The 16,850-nt window shown below is 40.0% G+C and overlaps 1 protein-coding gene across 1 annotated transcript in view; it reads right to left on the minus strand.

The window, feature by feature from the left end:
• Positions 1 to 15,769, minus strand: part of LOC149796342 (trafficking regulator of GLUT4 1-like) — a 35,101-nt gene extending 19,332 nt beyond the window's left edge. Inside the window, exon 1 of the mRNA XM_089961016.1 lies at positions 15,735 to 15,769. The gene's annotated coding sequence lies outside the window, so the exon portion shown is untranslated. The remainder of the gene's footprint in view (positions 1 to 15,734) is intronic.
• Between the last annotated feature and the right edge of the window lie 1,081 nt (positions 15,770 to 16,850).

The raw sequence follows: 16,850 nt of genomic DNA on the forward strand, positions 1-16,850 counted from the left end.
ACAATCATATCTGAATTTCGAAATAATTCAATCGCTCGAGTTGTTTTACCAGACCCGCCCGGCCCGTTCAAATAAACAGTTTTGTGTCTGGTGATTGGATCATCCACAGACGATGCGGAAGATATTTCTGGCATTGTTGATTTATAATAATTATCCTCTGTTGCAACATCAGCGGATTCACAATACTCGTGTAACATCTCGGCTTTTATTCTCCACGAACCCCATTCATCTCCGCCGCAGAATTTCATTATATCGGTCAGTGATTCTGAATATTTCTTGTCGATGTAAAATGAATCCGTGGCAACTCTGACTGCCATACCAGTATGATATGGGTCAGGAAATCGATTTACCATCGATAACAAATTTATAGAAACATAAGCCAGCATTGAAGATCTCAAATGTGTGTATTGAGGCGATTCTCCGTCGATATAACTTACAATTGTGCCCAACTTTTTCCCGTCGGACAAGAACACATCCTCCCTGTTACAAAATATGTCTCTGGCAACCGCGTCGGCGATTATAAAATCCAATTCAGCTTCATCGATAATCAACCGCGTGTGATGCATTTTATGATCAAATGCTGCACCCTGAGTAAATTTACCGATTATTCTTCGTCCAAGATCTTTCGCTGTGATTTGACTGTTTTTGAGTTTGATCTTGAGAATTTTAGGAGCCTCACTGACAATGACATCCATTGGGGTATTTGGACACTCTCGTGCATACTCGCCGATAACTTCATCGAGAGTTACACGTTCTGGTGTTGGTAACCAAACTGATGTCTGCGGTCGATAACATATGATTGCTTCGCTGACAGTCAACGATACCAGTATGCCGCTGTCAAGCATGTATCGAAATAACACTATTGGTACCCAGCGCTTTTCAACGAAGTGTCTGCCAAACCAAACATAACAGCACGGATGAAGTCCCGCAGCAAATTCAAACGAAGTCACACGAGCAAATCCTGTCAGGTCAGCGTCGGGTAAACTGCCGTTTACGGCGACTCGTGTCATCGAGTTCGTGGGGTGTCCAAACCGCGCAAAGTATTCGCGGCACTCGCCGTTTCCGAGAAAGCTTCCTGGGTAGCAGGCAATCATATCTACGGAAATCATATCCCGGTAGTCATATCGGGTATTCCACAACCCGCCATGACCATACTCGACACAACTTAACTGTATATCTGAAAGAAACTGACTTCGGGTTGGTCTCCACGAATTTCTTTCTCTGGCGGCGTGAGAGGCAACACTTGGAACTGTAAAACAATTAACCAATAACTGCTCATCGCTAGCATCTCTCATATACATTTTTGCGAGTTTTTTCATTTGTTGGTGCAACGATTCTGTTCTGTATAATTCTCCGTTGGGTCTCACAAATTGATCATACTCGGAATCTTCGGAGCTCCTAAATAACCACACCGACACAGGGTCGGTTTTACTCAGCGCGTAAATAACCTCGTATATGTTTCCACGATAAAACTTGACAACACGGTCTCGTGGAAATATTGTAACCGCATCAGTCCACGCGTGCGAATTATGATCAATAATTTCAATCGGTGTTCCTGACTTTTTATAATGCTTCGAACTGTATAATATTTCCCCTGTTAGTGTTTTTACTGTTATTGAGTATTTTAATTTACTTGATAGCGCAGCAACATCATTTATTGTTGCCCCGGTATTCTTAACCGATTCACCCCATGATGTTATTTTTCACGTCGCAGATCGGTTAAACCGTTTCCTCGTTTTGTGTTTTTAAAGTGTTCCATTACTCGCTCGGCTACACAATTCAACACCGTCGAAGTTTTCATCGGAGCGAGTTTATCAATTTTTGTTTTTTTTTACCAAGTATATTCCATAAATGACTGCGGTTACAGGATACGCTCGAGCGTAATATGGTATATCAATCCCGGTCAGCATTCCTGGTTTACAATTGCTGCTTAACAGAGCGGTCTTTCCGTTAGCAAGAACAGGGTCGAGTTTGTCACGGATAATCCACGTATCGTCGTCGACGTTGACAATAAATTTTATTCTGAAAAAATATTTCTTGTCGCGTTGATTAATATAATCAATAATTGTTTTTGCTCGGGCATCAGTCATTGTAGCATCGATGATGTCCTCGTCGCGGATAATTTTAAATGTCGACCATACATGAGATGCGCCGTCGTCGCGGAATTCTTTTTTACCCTCGCTGATAATATCGAACAGATCAGTTAGATGCCGTCGTCGTGGATCCAGGTTTAGCCTGTCAAGATCGAATCTCCCGGCGCCAACTGCGGTTAGCCTAGAAAACTCCTCCATTGTTATATTTAAGACAAATATTTAAATAAGAAAATATTATATATACAATGAACAACTGCAGATGGTTAAAAGTTGGATCTGTAACAGTCTGTGGTAAGCCCTGTAGGAAGGAATTCTGCGGTGAACATATACAGAGCATCAAACGAGGAAGCACAGGACCTATTCGTTGCCTGCGATGTGGCATTGGTGTCAGGGGTAAAACACAATTATGTGCGGGGTGTGGGGGGAAACGATACCGGGAACTCAAGCGATATTACAATAAAAAAAATAATGGAGACGCGCTAAAATCGGAGAGTGATTATATAACTAGGTTTTCAGACAAATTATAAATTAGACAAATACATTATTATATAAATGAGCCAAGAATTTGTCTCACATCCAACCATTAAAAATTACGAAGCATCTCGCGAGGGAATAGTGAGACACTGCAGATTGAAAAAACCAGTTGGTGCTCTTAGTAATACTGGTTATTTAATGTTTAGGGCTGGGGGTAAAAACTATTATATTCACAGGATCGTGTTCGAGTGTTTTCGCGGAGAGATCAAAAAAGGTCTTGTAATTGATCTTATTGATGGACAGAAACTTAATAATAATTTATCCAATCTAAGGGTTGTGACGCAGAGCGAAAATTGTAGGGCTGGTAATACGGGGAGGGGGGAAGAGAGAATCTAGGGCAGTTGTATCCATAAATTTAAATACAAAAGAAGAAATAATATTTCGCTCAATGACCTCAGCTGGCAAGTATTTCGGTATTTGTGAACCCTCAGTACGAAGAGTCGCAGAAAAAATATATAAATCCGCGTTGGCAAAAAAGTATAATAATCAGAAAATTATATTTCGTTATCACGATGATTTTCCTAACGGAGATAACTCCGTTAGGCATATCTCATGCAATTAGTCCCCTCCCCTTGTGCAATAGGTAAATTCATCGAGCGCAGTATTACAGGTACGAGCAGACGATTTTCTGCACAAGGAAGTAAATAACTTCCCTTGTTTTTATCTCCCTGTCAAGGACAGGGACATCGCAAGAATGATTTTATCCTTGACAGCATCAAGAATAAACGCGTATTTATCTTTTTTTTCACAGACAATATCGTTATTTTATTACACTTGTTCGGGTTTATGGCTCATCTGTGGTTTCCACATGATTATTATTTAAGAAAATACGTTTTAAACAAATCACGCTGAGCTATTTCTGAACCTTCGGGTATCAGTCAGTTTATATACAATATCGTCCTAATACTGTATTGGGGTTTCGAAACCCAACGAAGTTGTACACGTACTCTGTTATTGCCCCGTTTCGGGGTAACCTTTTACCCGGAAACAGGGTTGATTTCAGGGGGGTAGTGTGCAACTTGTTGGATGTAGAATTATAACCCCGCATTGTGTTTGTACCGTCTTATACTACTGTGTAAGCTTGCTAAAATGCGGTGGCAATTTAGAAGCTTTACAGATGTAAATACTATGTGTTTGTGCCGTCTTATACTACTGTGTAAGCTTGCTAAAATGCGGTGGCAATTTAGAAGCTTTACAGATGTAAATACTACATGTTATGTGTTATCCCCATATGAGCCTTGCTAGTATATCAAATGGTAAGCTAGGAGGTTCACAAATGGGGAATGTCTCGTCGTTTCGCAAACACACCCTCTGGGCCTTCTAGACTGTTATTTGGCAGTTTAAGGGCTCAATCGGGGGTAAGTGTTTCCGCCCCCTCCTGAGTTTGGTAGGATGTCATAAGACACCCTAGAGACTCAGCGAGATGTGATGTTTTTTATTTTAAAGATTTAAAAGTATATATAAATATAAATCAAGAAAATATCAATAATGTGATTGATGCTATTCAATAATCAGAAAAACAAGGATTTAAAATATTACTAAATGTTGAAACTATTCTGTCAGATTTTGAATCATTATACGAAGCTAAATGCGCAGGGCGTTATATTCTTCCTGCTCAATATCGATTCATAAAGATGATCCAAAATAATTTGTATAAATCGCTGGCCAGCGTAGCGGAGACACAAATAAATGAATTTGTTCCACTGTCTCGTGCAGTCGAAAAGATCAGGCTGGCACTGGCAGCAGAGTATGAAACTAAAAAAATAATTAACAATCGGGTCCGGAAATTAAAGCATTGTATGTCCGCTGACAGCGTCAAGGATGAAAATCCAGAGAATTTAGAAAGCAATGATAGCTTTGTCACCGATGACGAAGTCATTCACGAAGTCAGCGGGAAGTAAAAATACCTCACCTTGACTTCAAGGAAGTGAAATCCGGTACCTAGAAGTGAAATCCTTGACAGCGTCAACGAAGTAAAAAAAAAATATTACTTTTTTTTTACTGTGTAAATTATGCAACTGTCCGATTTCGTTGGTTTTCATAGCAAAACCTCTATCAAATCGAGGAAAATGGACTATTTCGCTGACTTTCATAGCAAAATACCGTTATGAATCTGTGACTTTGGACAATTTCGCTGGTTTTCATAGCAAAATACCCTTATGAATCCACGACGCTGGTCTGTTTTGTTAATTTTCATAGCAAAATACCGTTATGAAACCAGTGAAATGGACGATTTCGTTGATTTTCATAGCAAAATACCGTTATGAAATCGGGAAAATGGTCAGTGGTAAAAAAATGTGTTATAAACTAAAATATTTTCAAAGGATTTTCACTGCAGTATCTTATCAAGATGATCCCGTGAAATGCACGAGTGAGCAACATTGAGGATTTGGTCTGCATCACAAGTAATCATCGTGATATTGTTTTCGCGGAGTTGCTTCAGCTGAAAATCTGTCAGTAAAAAGTCATCATTGCCGTGTTTATCGATGATTATTTTAACAACGCCCGGGGAATGATTTCCGGTAAATATTTTTTCGGATGAATTCTAATTTCTCCACGTGAACCTGTTACATCAGAAAGATGTTCTTGGAAGCGTTGCCGTAGATGCGCTAGTTGCGCGCTGTGCGCCACATTAATAGTTTTAAAAAATTCAGTAATTTCGCTTAGATAAACACGAAATCCTAATCCTCCCACTCCCGTTGAATATGTTGCACGAGTAAAAGTCAACACAATATCGTCGCCATCGCTAAGAGGCGGGATCCACCTATCCACCGTTGCACCTTTTATATCATCCAGACGCGGCATATAACCGGGTGTAATTCCGTGATATGACTTCGCGTCAGTGATATAATCGGATTTTTCGGGTGCAACGGGTGGTGTCGGTGGTGCCGGTGGTGGATTTCGAGGCCATCCTAATACTGTTCTGATTGAACTGTTATAGATATCAACGGCGTAACCCGGTGTTGAGATTTCGATGATCGTGGACAGCGTTGGCTCGTGTGCAGTGATTGATATTTTTTATTCTTTTCCGGTGATACGTTTTATTTGACGCTGTATTTCTTTGTTGATTTCTTCGATCTGATAACTCCCAGTGGGTAACGCAATGACGTTCCAATCTGGGGTTCCATCAGTGCTATTCTGATACGAAAAAACAAATGAGTTATTCGGCAACTGTCCGTGAAATGATGTCGACCTGATATTGGGCCAACTGTGATATACTCGTAATTGTGCCAACGCGATTTCACTTACTGGAATTGCAGTTGGAAAATTAATGCTGAACTCTGGTTGCGTCGAGGATATTGATATCATTGATGTTTTTACCGGAGCTGTATTTGCTGCTATGTCGAGCAGCGCTCGATGCTGAAGTGTCTCCATCGCTATTGTTATTGTTGGTTTTCAAATGAAAACCGTTTGCGGTTCCAGTATTCGCTGCGCGCTCGTAATCGTTGTAAATGCTGGACATTAGCGTGAATTCAGAATCTGATATGTTATTTTCGTCTACGCTGGATGATATCAACGAGGACAATTTCGAGTAGGCGCTGTTGGCCGCGTTGGCTACCCGGGTATACTCGTGTAATTTTGTTATCGCGCACGAAGATATTTTTTTCGCGATGATGTTGGCGACTCCTGCAATCGTCGTTGATGCTGAAATTGTGATTGTGATCGCGATTTTAGCAGTTACCGGAGTTAACGCAGACAATAGCACACCAGTGGATGCAACTACCGCGGATACCGAGTACACTGTTATGTCCAGCACGGTCACACGGCGTTTGTATTTTTTTATTTTTGTTGCGCATCTGTCAATGGTGTTTTTCAACGTTGATTGCCATTCGCGTTCCTGATCATATCGATATTGTTGTGCATCTGGAAATGTTTCGGATTTCAACTTTGTCGTTGACATTATTCAATTACGCGGTAACCAATTGAGGCGTTGTTGCGACGAATTCCAAACACCACCAGTAGGATGTTGCGGTTAATTTCTTGTCTGCGGCTTCAAGTATAAATATTTCTTCGGTTCCGCTGTTTAGTATTACGGTTACAACCCCGGAATACTTATCGGGGGGATGTCTCCAAGGATATGTTGTGAAGATTTCAAATTTAGCGGTTGAAAACACAGACAACCTGTACACGCCAGTGACCGTTGCTGTGTATTTGATAGTGTTATTTTGTCGGGACCATGTTGCGAATCCCGATGATACCGTGAATACGATGTTGGTGATATGCCCGGGAGTAACTGTAACGGGGACTTTAATCAAACTGGTTTTGTTAACGATCTCAGGAATTCCCGATACGATATCCTGCTGTGTTTGTTTGATCGTGTCAATGTTGGTTTTGATTTCAGCGAGTTTCATATCGACGACTGGAGGAGCCCCAAAGAACTTATCCACGGTCTCACCAGTTTTTTGAAAGTTTCTTCGAAATCTTGTGAACGCACCCACGTGAACATCATACTCTGCCCGCAACGTGGCTAGTTTACCATCAACGGTGTCTACGTATTGTTTGTTTGCGGCATCTTCGGGACCTTCCGGATTTTTTAGAACGGTTATTTTGTTGCCGTTCATGCTGAGTTCACCTGTCATTGTATCACCGGTCTTCGCTACACGCGTCGCTGCGACTTTTCGTGCATCATCTCGCAGGATCGCAATTGATATCGATGAGTCTCTGATTCTGCCGCTGTCAGTGAATACAACAATGTTGTCCGCGACAGCTCCAATAACCCTGCGAATTATGTCATTCCACCTAATATTACTGGTTTTTAGCTTACCATGCCTGTCCTGAAAAATAACAACCTCATCTGGGTCTATCCCGGTTAGATTTAAAAGATCATCAACGTCATCTTTGGTCGCATACTTCGATAAATCGACATCTTCGCGGCGCTCCTTGGATCTGCTTGATCTTCCGTAAATATCAACCCTTATCTGTTATGGGGTTGTTTAAATTTGGAAATCATTGATGATTTTTCAACGTGTATTCATGCACGATTTTATGAGGAGGAATCGCTGGATGTTTTGTTATCGCGGCGAGAACATTCAATACCTGCTGACCACATATCCGAGGATCGGTTAGTGTTTGTGTTGGTAACGTTGACTGCCAAACTGGAATTGAAAATCTTTGGACGTACCTGAGAAATTCAACTGGCGGTGCTAGCCCGTACGAATCGAAATAGATAATTCCACGCGGATCGATCGCGTAAGCAACCCAATGAGTCTCAGGGCCTTCCTTGTTGTCAAGATTAATAATTCCTGTTTCTGGATTATTCGGTCGTGCTGGTAATTCATCTCGCATAAATACACCTTTGAAGGATTTTATGCGTAATTGTTTAGCAGCATTAAGTAAATCAAAATTACTCGCTGGAAGCTTCAATGCTGGAAGTGTTTTCAAAACCTTTTTGGGTACCATGACGCCGGAGTTCCCGGTAGTCTTAGACCCGCTCCGTATTGTTCCACTGGAAGTTTTAAACGATTGGGCTGAGGCATAGTTGTCTTTCGGGGGCGTCTTGTTGGTTTTTGTGTTCTTGTTTGTCTTTTTTTTAGACTTTCCTTGTGTAAAATTCCCTTTCCGGTTACTTTCTTTAGTGCCATTCCAGCAGCGGTTCCAACTGCTCCTAACGCGGCTGCCATTGCCGCGGCGGCTGCTGCTGGTGCTAATGCGGCGGCAATTATTGGAAGAAATGGAAGTATTCCGCCGGTCTTTTTGACCATATCTTTGACCGCGGCCGGAGAGAGATCAATTCGAACTCCAGTCGTGCCCTGCTTCGCGCTATTGAAATGTTTTAGCTGAGTTTTGGTCAGCGACAGCTTGTTTGGGCCGCCAGCTAGCTGATCGTGTTTAAACGTTATTGATGTCCCACATGTGCTCGCGTTTTTCGATTGTAATTTCTTCACCTGACCAGGAGTCAGTGACACATTAACGTAACTGTATGACATTTTATTTAATATGATGTTGATCTAATTGTTTACAAGTTGCTGCTAGCAATGTTACATATTTTCCACTGGAGCATCGATGACTCTCATTCGTCCACCAACACCTTCAAGCAACATTGCTTTATCGGAGAGTATGACAGCGATCGCTCTAAAACCACCAGCGGGAAACTCACCAACGTTGGCCTTGAAGTGTATATCAACGACCGATTGTTTGGTTAGATCAAGATGTTCCAGCGAAAAGTAATAAATCGGATACAACGTTGTAAAATCCAACTGTGATATCTGCAAGCCGGTATCAATATTTTGATCACGTCCCATAAATGTCATCAGACGATGATATGCACGTGCAACTTGATTATTTCCAAAATCTATCACTATATCATCGGATGGTTCTTGATGTCCGTTTATTCGCAGCGAAACTTCAGAGACATTTAGTTTGTCAAATATCATATGCGAACGTATTTGATTACTTACTCTTGCGTTATCCTGGAGCGCTACGAAAATATGTCGTGGTGCTGACACCCCCTGCTGTGATGCTATGTGCCACGTGAATTGCCCAGCACCGGCGCCCTGAATGGAATCTGTAGATGTTGTCAACCATGATATCAATGATTTACCACCTGTGTCCATGAAAGAGAGCAACCGTTGCTCTTCAGTGATCGATGGGGACATTACTGGCATCCACAACGCAAGCTTGGTTAATATTACTTTACCGGCAGCAACACCAGCATCGCCGTCTCGCCAGATAGCGTCGTTGTCGTCACCTTTTCTAACAAGTACAACTGTATGCTTGGCTCCAAAAATAACCTTTCTGACACCTCTACAAAATCCAAAGATGTGAGACAGCGGAATTGCACATGAAAATCTTCTACGATTACCTGATAACATCGATTTACGTACAGCAAAACCAAGATTGTAATTAGGAAGGGGAAATGATAAATCTTCTATATCAGCAGCAGCAGCAACAGGAGCAGTACGGTCGTTTGGTTGTCTTATTTCATGAGGTCTGTGTTCAGGATGATCAGAATTATCCTTAGCGAACATCATAGTCGGACCAGCTGATCTAGTGTAATCATCTGAGTATCGTGCTAATCCGACGATTGTTGTAGCAACGTCGACGTTATCCTGAATCGTTTCAATTTCTTTCCCATCGATGTTATATGAAGCACTTCTGAATAGTGCCATGATGCCGTTGTTGACAAGACCAACTCGGACATTACCTCCGTATGGCGTATTAGCGACAACATCTGTTACAACTTCGCCCGTGACTTCAAGGAATGCTTCAGCGGGTAAGAAATATCTACTTGTATCATGTACTTGTAATTCAATTCGCCCCCGCTGATTGGCTGATCTTGCTTCGTAGGAATAATACTGATAATCACGCACAGATTCATCTTTAAGCGTTGGTGCATCCATGTCGAACGCTGGATCAGATACTCGTTTGAACATTATATAAAATTATCGACGTCTAAAACGAAGACCACTTCCTGATATCAGACTCGTATTTATTTGTTCGGGTATTTGGTTTACTAGCTCCGCAAGTTTTTGATTTGCGGATTGATTTATTACTTTACTGACATCCGCGGGCATAAGTTCAGTACTCGGCAATTTTACTGGCGGTGGTTTAACCGCGCTAGGTCTGCGTACTAACCGTAACAGTCTACCCTTAACTGACGTAAATGCCTTTCCGGCAAGATTACCAACAGCTCCAAGGGCTTTATCCTTGACAACATCAATCGCTTTCATCGACAGTTGTTTCGCAATCGGTAACGCCTTAGGGGCTATCCTTGAAAACAAACCCGTAACAACATCACCGAGACCATCTCCGTAGGTTGCTCTGTAGACCGGTAATCGTGAATTCACTACTCTGACTGGGCTGGGTCGAGTATCGTGTATGATCATTTTATTTAATTGTTGTTTTCTCTAACTAGTCGCTGTAATAACCATCTGCGAGTTCATTAACAAGTTCACGGTAGATGCCGATATCCATGATACCACGCTGAAATAGTCGCTGACAGATATCAGCCGCTTCATTAATTATTTCTGGTGAGTTATTTCCGGCACGTTTTCCTCCGATGAGAACTTCTAACCGTGACACATCGTTGACGATATTTTCGGGGCAAGCAATAAAACCAGACCCAGTTTTAGGTTCCAGCAAACCCAATTCTTCAAGAACATCCCCCTCCGGAAGATCAGAGTAAGACGGCGCTGGTTTCTCTTTTTTAGGTCTTCCTGCTCGCTTAGGTGGTTCAGGTGGCGGTGATTGATCTCTCTCTGCGGTAACTTTCTTTTTCATTTCCTTCGCTTGCATTTTCGCGATTCTTTTTTCTTCCTTTATTTTTTTTGCTCGATCTCTCAGTTCTTTATTATACCCAATTCTTCCTGTTTTTATAAAATTATAGGTATCATCATTTGGAGGTATTCGGGGGAGATCTCGATTTATTTTATACACATAATCCCTCCACTCAGCTTGAGACATGCCCATGGCAGCTTCTGGTTTTAGAAATTCATGTCTGCGACGATAATTTTCGACGATCCAAACAGAAAACTGCCGAAGTTCCTCTACGTTACTCAATGGAATATTTCTTATTTCGTCGATACCATCTTCGGTAACTTTTTTAATAAATGTTTCCTTGACAGTTACAAGTGGACCTACTGCACCTGGATCAGCTGCGGCTGCTACTTGTTGTTCACTAAGTTGTTTTATTGCTTGAAGCAAACCCTGCTCTGGTTTTCCGCCCTCAATTGCAGCCTCTTCTTCAGTTCGTCCCTTGATCGCAGTTAAAACCTTTCCAGTGACTGCGGTGATAGGTTTAAATAATTCCCCTGTGGTCGTTGCGAAACCTTCCTGTGCTTGCTGTCGTTGCTGTAATTTTTCTCTGACACTATCTCGCACAGGAAGAAATTTTTTTATTGCTTCTAGTCGCTCTCGAGCTAATCTAGCAGAATGTGCTTCTCCAATGTTGGCCATTATTGTTAACCCGAATTTTTAATTCACAACAGAAATCCTAAAATGATTAGCAGCAGAGAGACTACACCACCAACGTCGTCGTCGACGTCACCCCGTGTGAAGAAACTATTTTTTATAGCGAGTTATCGCTGTCGAAATAACCCCGTTAGCCAGAAAAGAGGATTTAGTCATCATAGTTTCTGGCTGGAAGGGTTTATTTTGCGAAATAAGACCTTCTATCAGAAGAGTTTTTGATAGATGGTCCTGTTGGACGAAAAAGTTGGTGGGTCCAGTCTCTCTGCTGCTGCTTCAGGATCGCAAATAAATCAGGAAAAAACAGAATTTCTGGAAATAGGAAACTGGCGAGGTAACCATTCAGGCTTACCAGCACAATTATTGAAAAAAAAACGGTTAAAGCGTACTTTGGCCTAAACGAAGAGAAAGAAAACTGCAAAAAATGGAAAAGGAAATAAGGAAAAATGTTGATATCTGGGCACTAACGCCTTTATGTATAATGGAACGAGCCCAAATGGCAAAAACGTATATGTACTCTAATACAAATTTCATTTTAAAGTCGATTGACATAAGTAACCAAACATTAAACATTATAGGTAAACAAATTATAAATTATATTTGGGGATCTAAAATGCATTATATCAATAAAGAAACTTTGTATAGAGCTAAGGAAAGGGAGGGGGGATAGGGATACCAAGCCCAATATTACTAATAATTACGAATATTCTTAATAGATTTAAAAAAATAAATGCAGACCCCAAAGTACCATGGGAAGGATTATACATGTATTGGTTTGGATTTACTTTAAGAAATAGGAGAGAAATATATAGAAATAACAACCTAACCAAATTGCTTGAGAGCCCAAGGAAATTTAGGAGTATAAAAGATTTACTTTTCAAATATAGGGAAAACAAAGGATTATGGGAAATTGAAGAAAAATTGACATATGGGTGGGTAAGGGAAATAACAAGCAAAATACCATGCAAAATAGAAGAAGAAAGAACGTATGCAAATTGGAAAAGAGCATGGGGGCACTGGTCTAAACTAGGCTCCCTAAATACAAAGCCTCTGCTTCAAATACATGCATGATGCATGGTTGACGGGAGAGGCAGCAGCGAGACGGCATATGGTCAGAGCATCGCCAATGTGTCCGCTGTGTAAAAAATGTCCTTACACAAAAATACATACAATAATACAGTGCACAAAAACAAAAGAAAGTAGACAAAAGGTAATACAAGAAATACAGAAAAACGATACATACAGACCTCAAAATATTCTATACCTTGACGGAAATTTTAATAAAAATACAACACACAAAATAACTGAATACATAATCACAACCATGAAAATGTGTGGACAAGTTATAGTCATAGACAAAAAGAAATAGAGCCTATCATGAGGGAAGTACGGATAATGACGTCATGGGGCTATGTCAAATGGCGCTACGCGAAGTGAACAGGCCCTAGGAAGAGTTGGAAAAAGAACCCTTATGATATGGCTAAAATAAAAAATGTAAAATTATAAAATACCACAACCTTTTATGAGATACCTACCATTTTAAATCCCAACCCATTATATACTTTTCTTCCTTACTAACATTAGCACAGAATCTAGTACTGTGCAAATACCCCGAAAGGGAAGGCAATTGATGCATAAAGACTTTTAGACTTTTGGGCAAATAAAATAAGGGAGGAAAATGCTCGAGATGGGAGACATACACAAAATAAAGAAGTAAAGACCCTATCTCGAGCATACCGCACCCTTTTCTATTCGAGACAGTAATAATACACACATATGAACCACTAGAGTTTCAAATAAACAATCTATGACACTCCTCAACAAAATTCAAAATTAATCCACCACTAACGCTTATAGGAGACAACTGGGAAGAATGAATTTAATATAGCTGCTGTCCCTACACGAACACATAATATAGCACTCACCAACATATAGCATACGCACATAGCAAACACGGGACGTAGGCGACCCTAGCAAGGTCGACAAAAACACCAGAGAAGGAATTCCGAGAGGATAATAGAAATCACTCTCGGATGAACAACCCTATAGATACACTAGGGAACATAGAAATACCCTACTCAAAATTTCTAATTATTTGATTCAAAATTATATAACATAAAACAAACAACACGCCTAAGGGGGAGACAAATACACATAAACTATTTACAAGCTTTGGCTAGGAGGGGGGGGGGGGCATCTGTCTGATGCCCCCCCCCCCCGGCCAAAAAAAAAAACAAAAAAAAAACTATATACATATCCTCCTCTATTCCCATTGTTCCTACTATCAAAACTAAGTAATTAGAGACCACTAAATACCAGGACCCTGTTACTTGGAACGAATTGCCTCTTGCACGTAAACACAATGACACTGTGATCTCATCCAAAAATGCTCTTAAAACGCACCTATTTCGGCAGAGAGAACAGACGTTAGATTTTTAACAATGTTTCCATATCTTGATCGTCTTCAACGTGCTTTTAATTTTTTGCAATAGTAAACAAGAGTCTTCTTCACAAATAGCAATCCTGTCATCAAAACATCACTTAAAATTTACCCTTAGCTATTTCAACTCCTTAAATTACGACTTTGTTCAATATTAAATATTCCATATGAATACCTAAATTTAGCAAATAATCGTTTTAAGGTATTCGGTAAACGTTTGTTTTAGTATCTTTCTACATTTTACAAGTGTTTATTAACCTCTTTAAAACGGGATTTATTTGGAGATTCATGTATATAAACATGCACACATAATGTCCAGATTCACATTTTGTAAAATAATTCCCACATGAACTTTATGTTTGTCATTGGTGTTGTTGTTAGTGTGTGTGTGTGTGTGTGTGTGTGTGCGTGAGAGAGAGAGAGAGAGAGAGAGAGAGAGAGAGAGAGAGAATGATGGAGAAAGAGAGGGAAAGCGATAGACGCTATGCATAATCAGAAGCTAAAATCAATTTAATATGACAGTATAATAAATATCGAGTTTTCATGGTTTTGCCCTTTAAAACTATACCTTAACTATTATAAATTATCTTGAAATTCCCTCTAGACATATTATTTCACAAATCACACTGAATATATATATGTGGGTATGTGAGAAAGCTTGCCAGTAGCTTATCGTGGGTCGGTGGTTCTTCCCGGGGTTTTCCCGGGTTCTTCCTCCATCAATAATACTGGCCGCCATATATAACCTATCGTGTGCTAAAAAATGGCGTTAAACCTCACAACAACAAAAACTATATATATATTGATTGAATGTTAATAAATAAAATCACTCTCACAAAATATTGGACAATTTTCATCGCATCACACATTCTAGGATGCCATGCCAATACAAGGAAATACAACGAACGTGTATATGTAACCTGAACCGTATATGTCGTACAAAAGATATCGAAACTGGACCTACATTATTATTTATTTTTCTTTATAATATTAATGCGTCTGATTAATTGTTTATTAATTTGCATGTTTAACGTTGATAATGAGTGGAATAATTTATATGAAAGATTTATTAGTAAACAACTAAAGCCAACATTATTCTGTGTCATAATATTTGTTGTGAGATAACATCAGACAAGTGTATGTTATCCCTTCGCTTGCTCACAATGTTCTAAAAAATGCCTTACCAGTGTTAGGCATGAAGACATAATACGAATAAATTATACATTATCGAGTTTCCTTTCAGCACATACAATTTTAGTTCTAAACCTTCTGTTGGCATATAACAGTTTTATGTATCTATGGGGGTGGGGGGTGGCAAGCATTTAGTACGTACGTAAAACCTGGCAACGTTTGACCCCCTCCTCCCTTCTTGTACACATGTGTACTTTCTTACATCCCCACCTACGTACGCATGCTTGACTCCCCCCCCCCCCCAATTCTATAGAACGGCCTATATCTAATCCACACAGAAACAATCGAGGATTAATAATGCTAACGTGTTTTATAAAACAGACAGTCCACCGACGTTGAATGTCTGCCTGCATCAAAGAAATAAGCTGCGTAACCTTAGAAAGTTTGTCTAGTGTCCGCTAAAATTCAAACGAGCAGGTTACGTATTAAACAAATTATTATCAAGGTTTCACCTCTCCCGTTTCCTATGCGTACGTACATCATCAGTAGACCCCACACACACACACACACACAATCGTATGCATTTGGTCTAACCCCCTCTCCCGTCCATTATATGGAGTGCCCCTTACCTGGATCTCGAGGCATGTTAGTACTCTTGACAGAACACAATAAATGACGCTTAACACGTGTGTGAGGCTTTATACAATGGCAAGGAAGTATAAGACTGTATTGTAGGTGCATCGACGAATCAGTTGATAGCATTTGAAACTTGGAAAGTCCCATATATATCAATTGGGAGTGTTTAGCTCAAATAACAGTTGAAGTAACAAGTCAAGTTAGGAAGAGATTTTGTTTTAAAACGTGGAACCTATATATATATATATATATATATATATATATATATATATATATATATATATATATATATATATATATATATATATATATATGTGTGTGTGTGTGTGTGTGTGTGTGTGTGTGTGTGTGTGTGTGTGTGTGCATGTGTATATATATACACTTACACTTATAGCTTATAGCTCGGTTCAACGCGACTGGCGTGAATAACGAACGCTTTGACTTTATATTTGTCAAGCACGGACGTGAAGGAAAACATCCCCATACACTCACATCACATATTATATACCATCCACACACGCGAAGGAGCAAAAACATCACTAAAATATACTACACACACACGAAGAAGCAAATTCAACACCCAAAATATACTATCCGCATGCGAAGAATCAAAATCAAACCAAAACTTATACTATCCACACACGAGAAGAATCAAAATCAAACCCAAATTAAACTATCCACACACGCGAAGGAGCAAAATCAAACCCAAACTATACTATACACACACGCCAAAAGCAAAATCAAACCCAAAATATACTATCCACGCAATCGAAGAAGCAAAATCAAACCTAAATTATACTATCTCCACACGAGAAGAAGCAAAATTTCACTAAAATATGCTATCCACACACGAGCAGAAAAAAAACAATTATACCATCCACACAGAAAGGAAGGTAAAAAATCACACTCTACTATCTACACAAACGTACGTGAGCGCTTGCAAACCCCAATAATCTACTATCCACACAAAAGTACGTGAGTTTATACAAACACACACACACACATTAGGAAATGAGTGAGTGTTTTTAATCACACTACTCCACATTCATTCAATTTGGCAATTTGAATAGTCTCTTTTCTTGATTATTGGCTAGCCCTGAAAATGGCTG

The sequence above is a fragment of the Sinohyriopsis cumingii genome, chromosome 6 (genome assembly GCF_028554795.1).
Source record: "Sinohyriopsis cumingii isolate HCF-2022 chromosome 6, ASM2855479v2, whole genome shotgun sequence".
Taxonomy (NCBI): Eukaryota; Metazoa; Mollusca; class Bivalvia; order Unionida; family Unionidae; genus Sinohyriopsis; species Sinohyriopsis cumingii.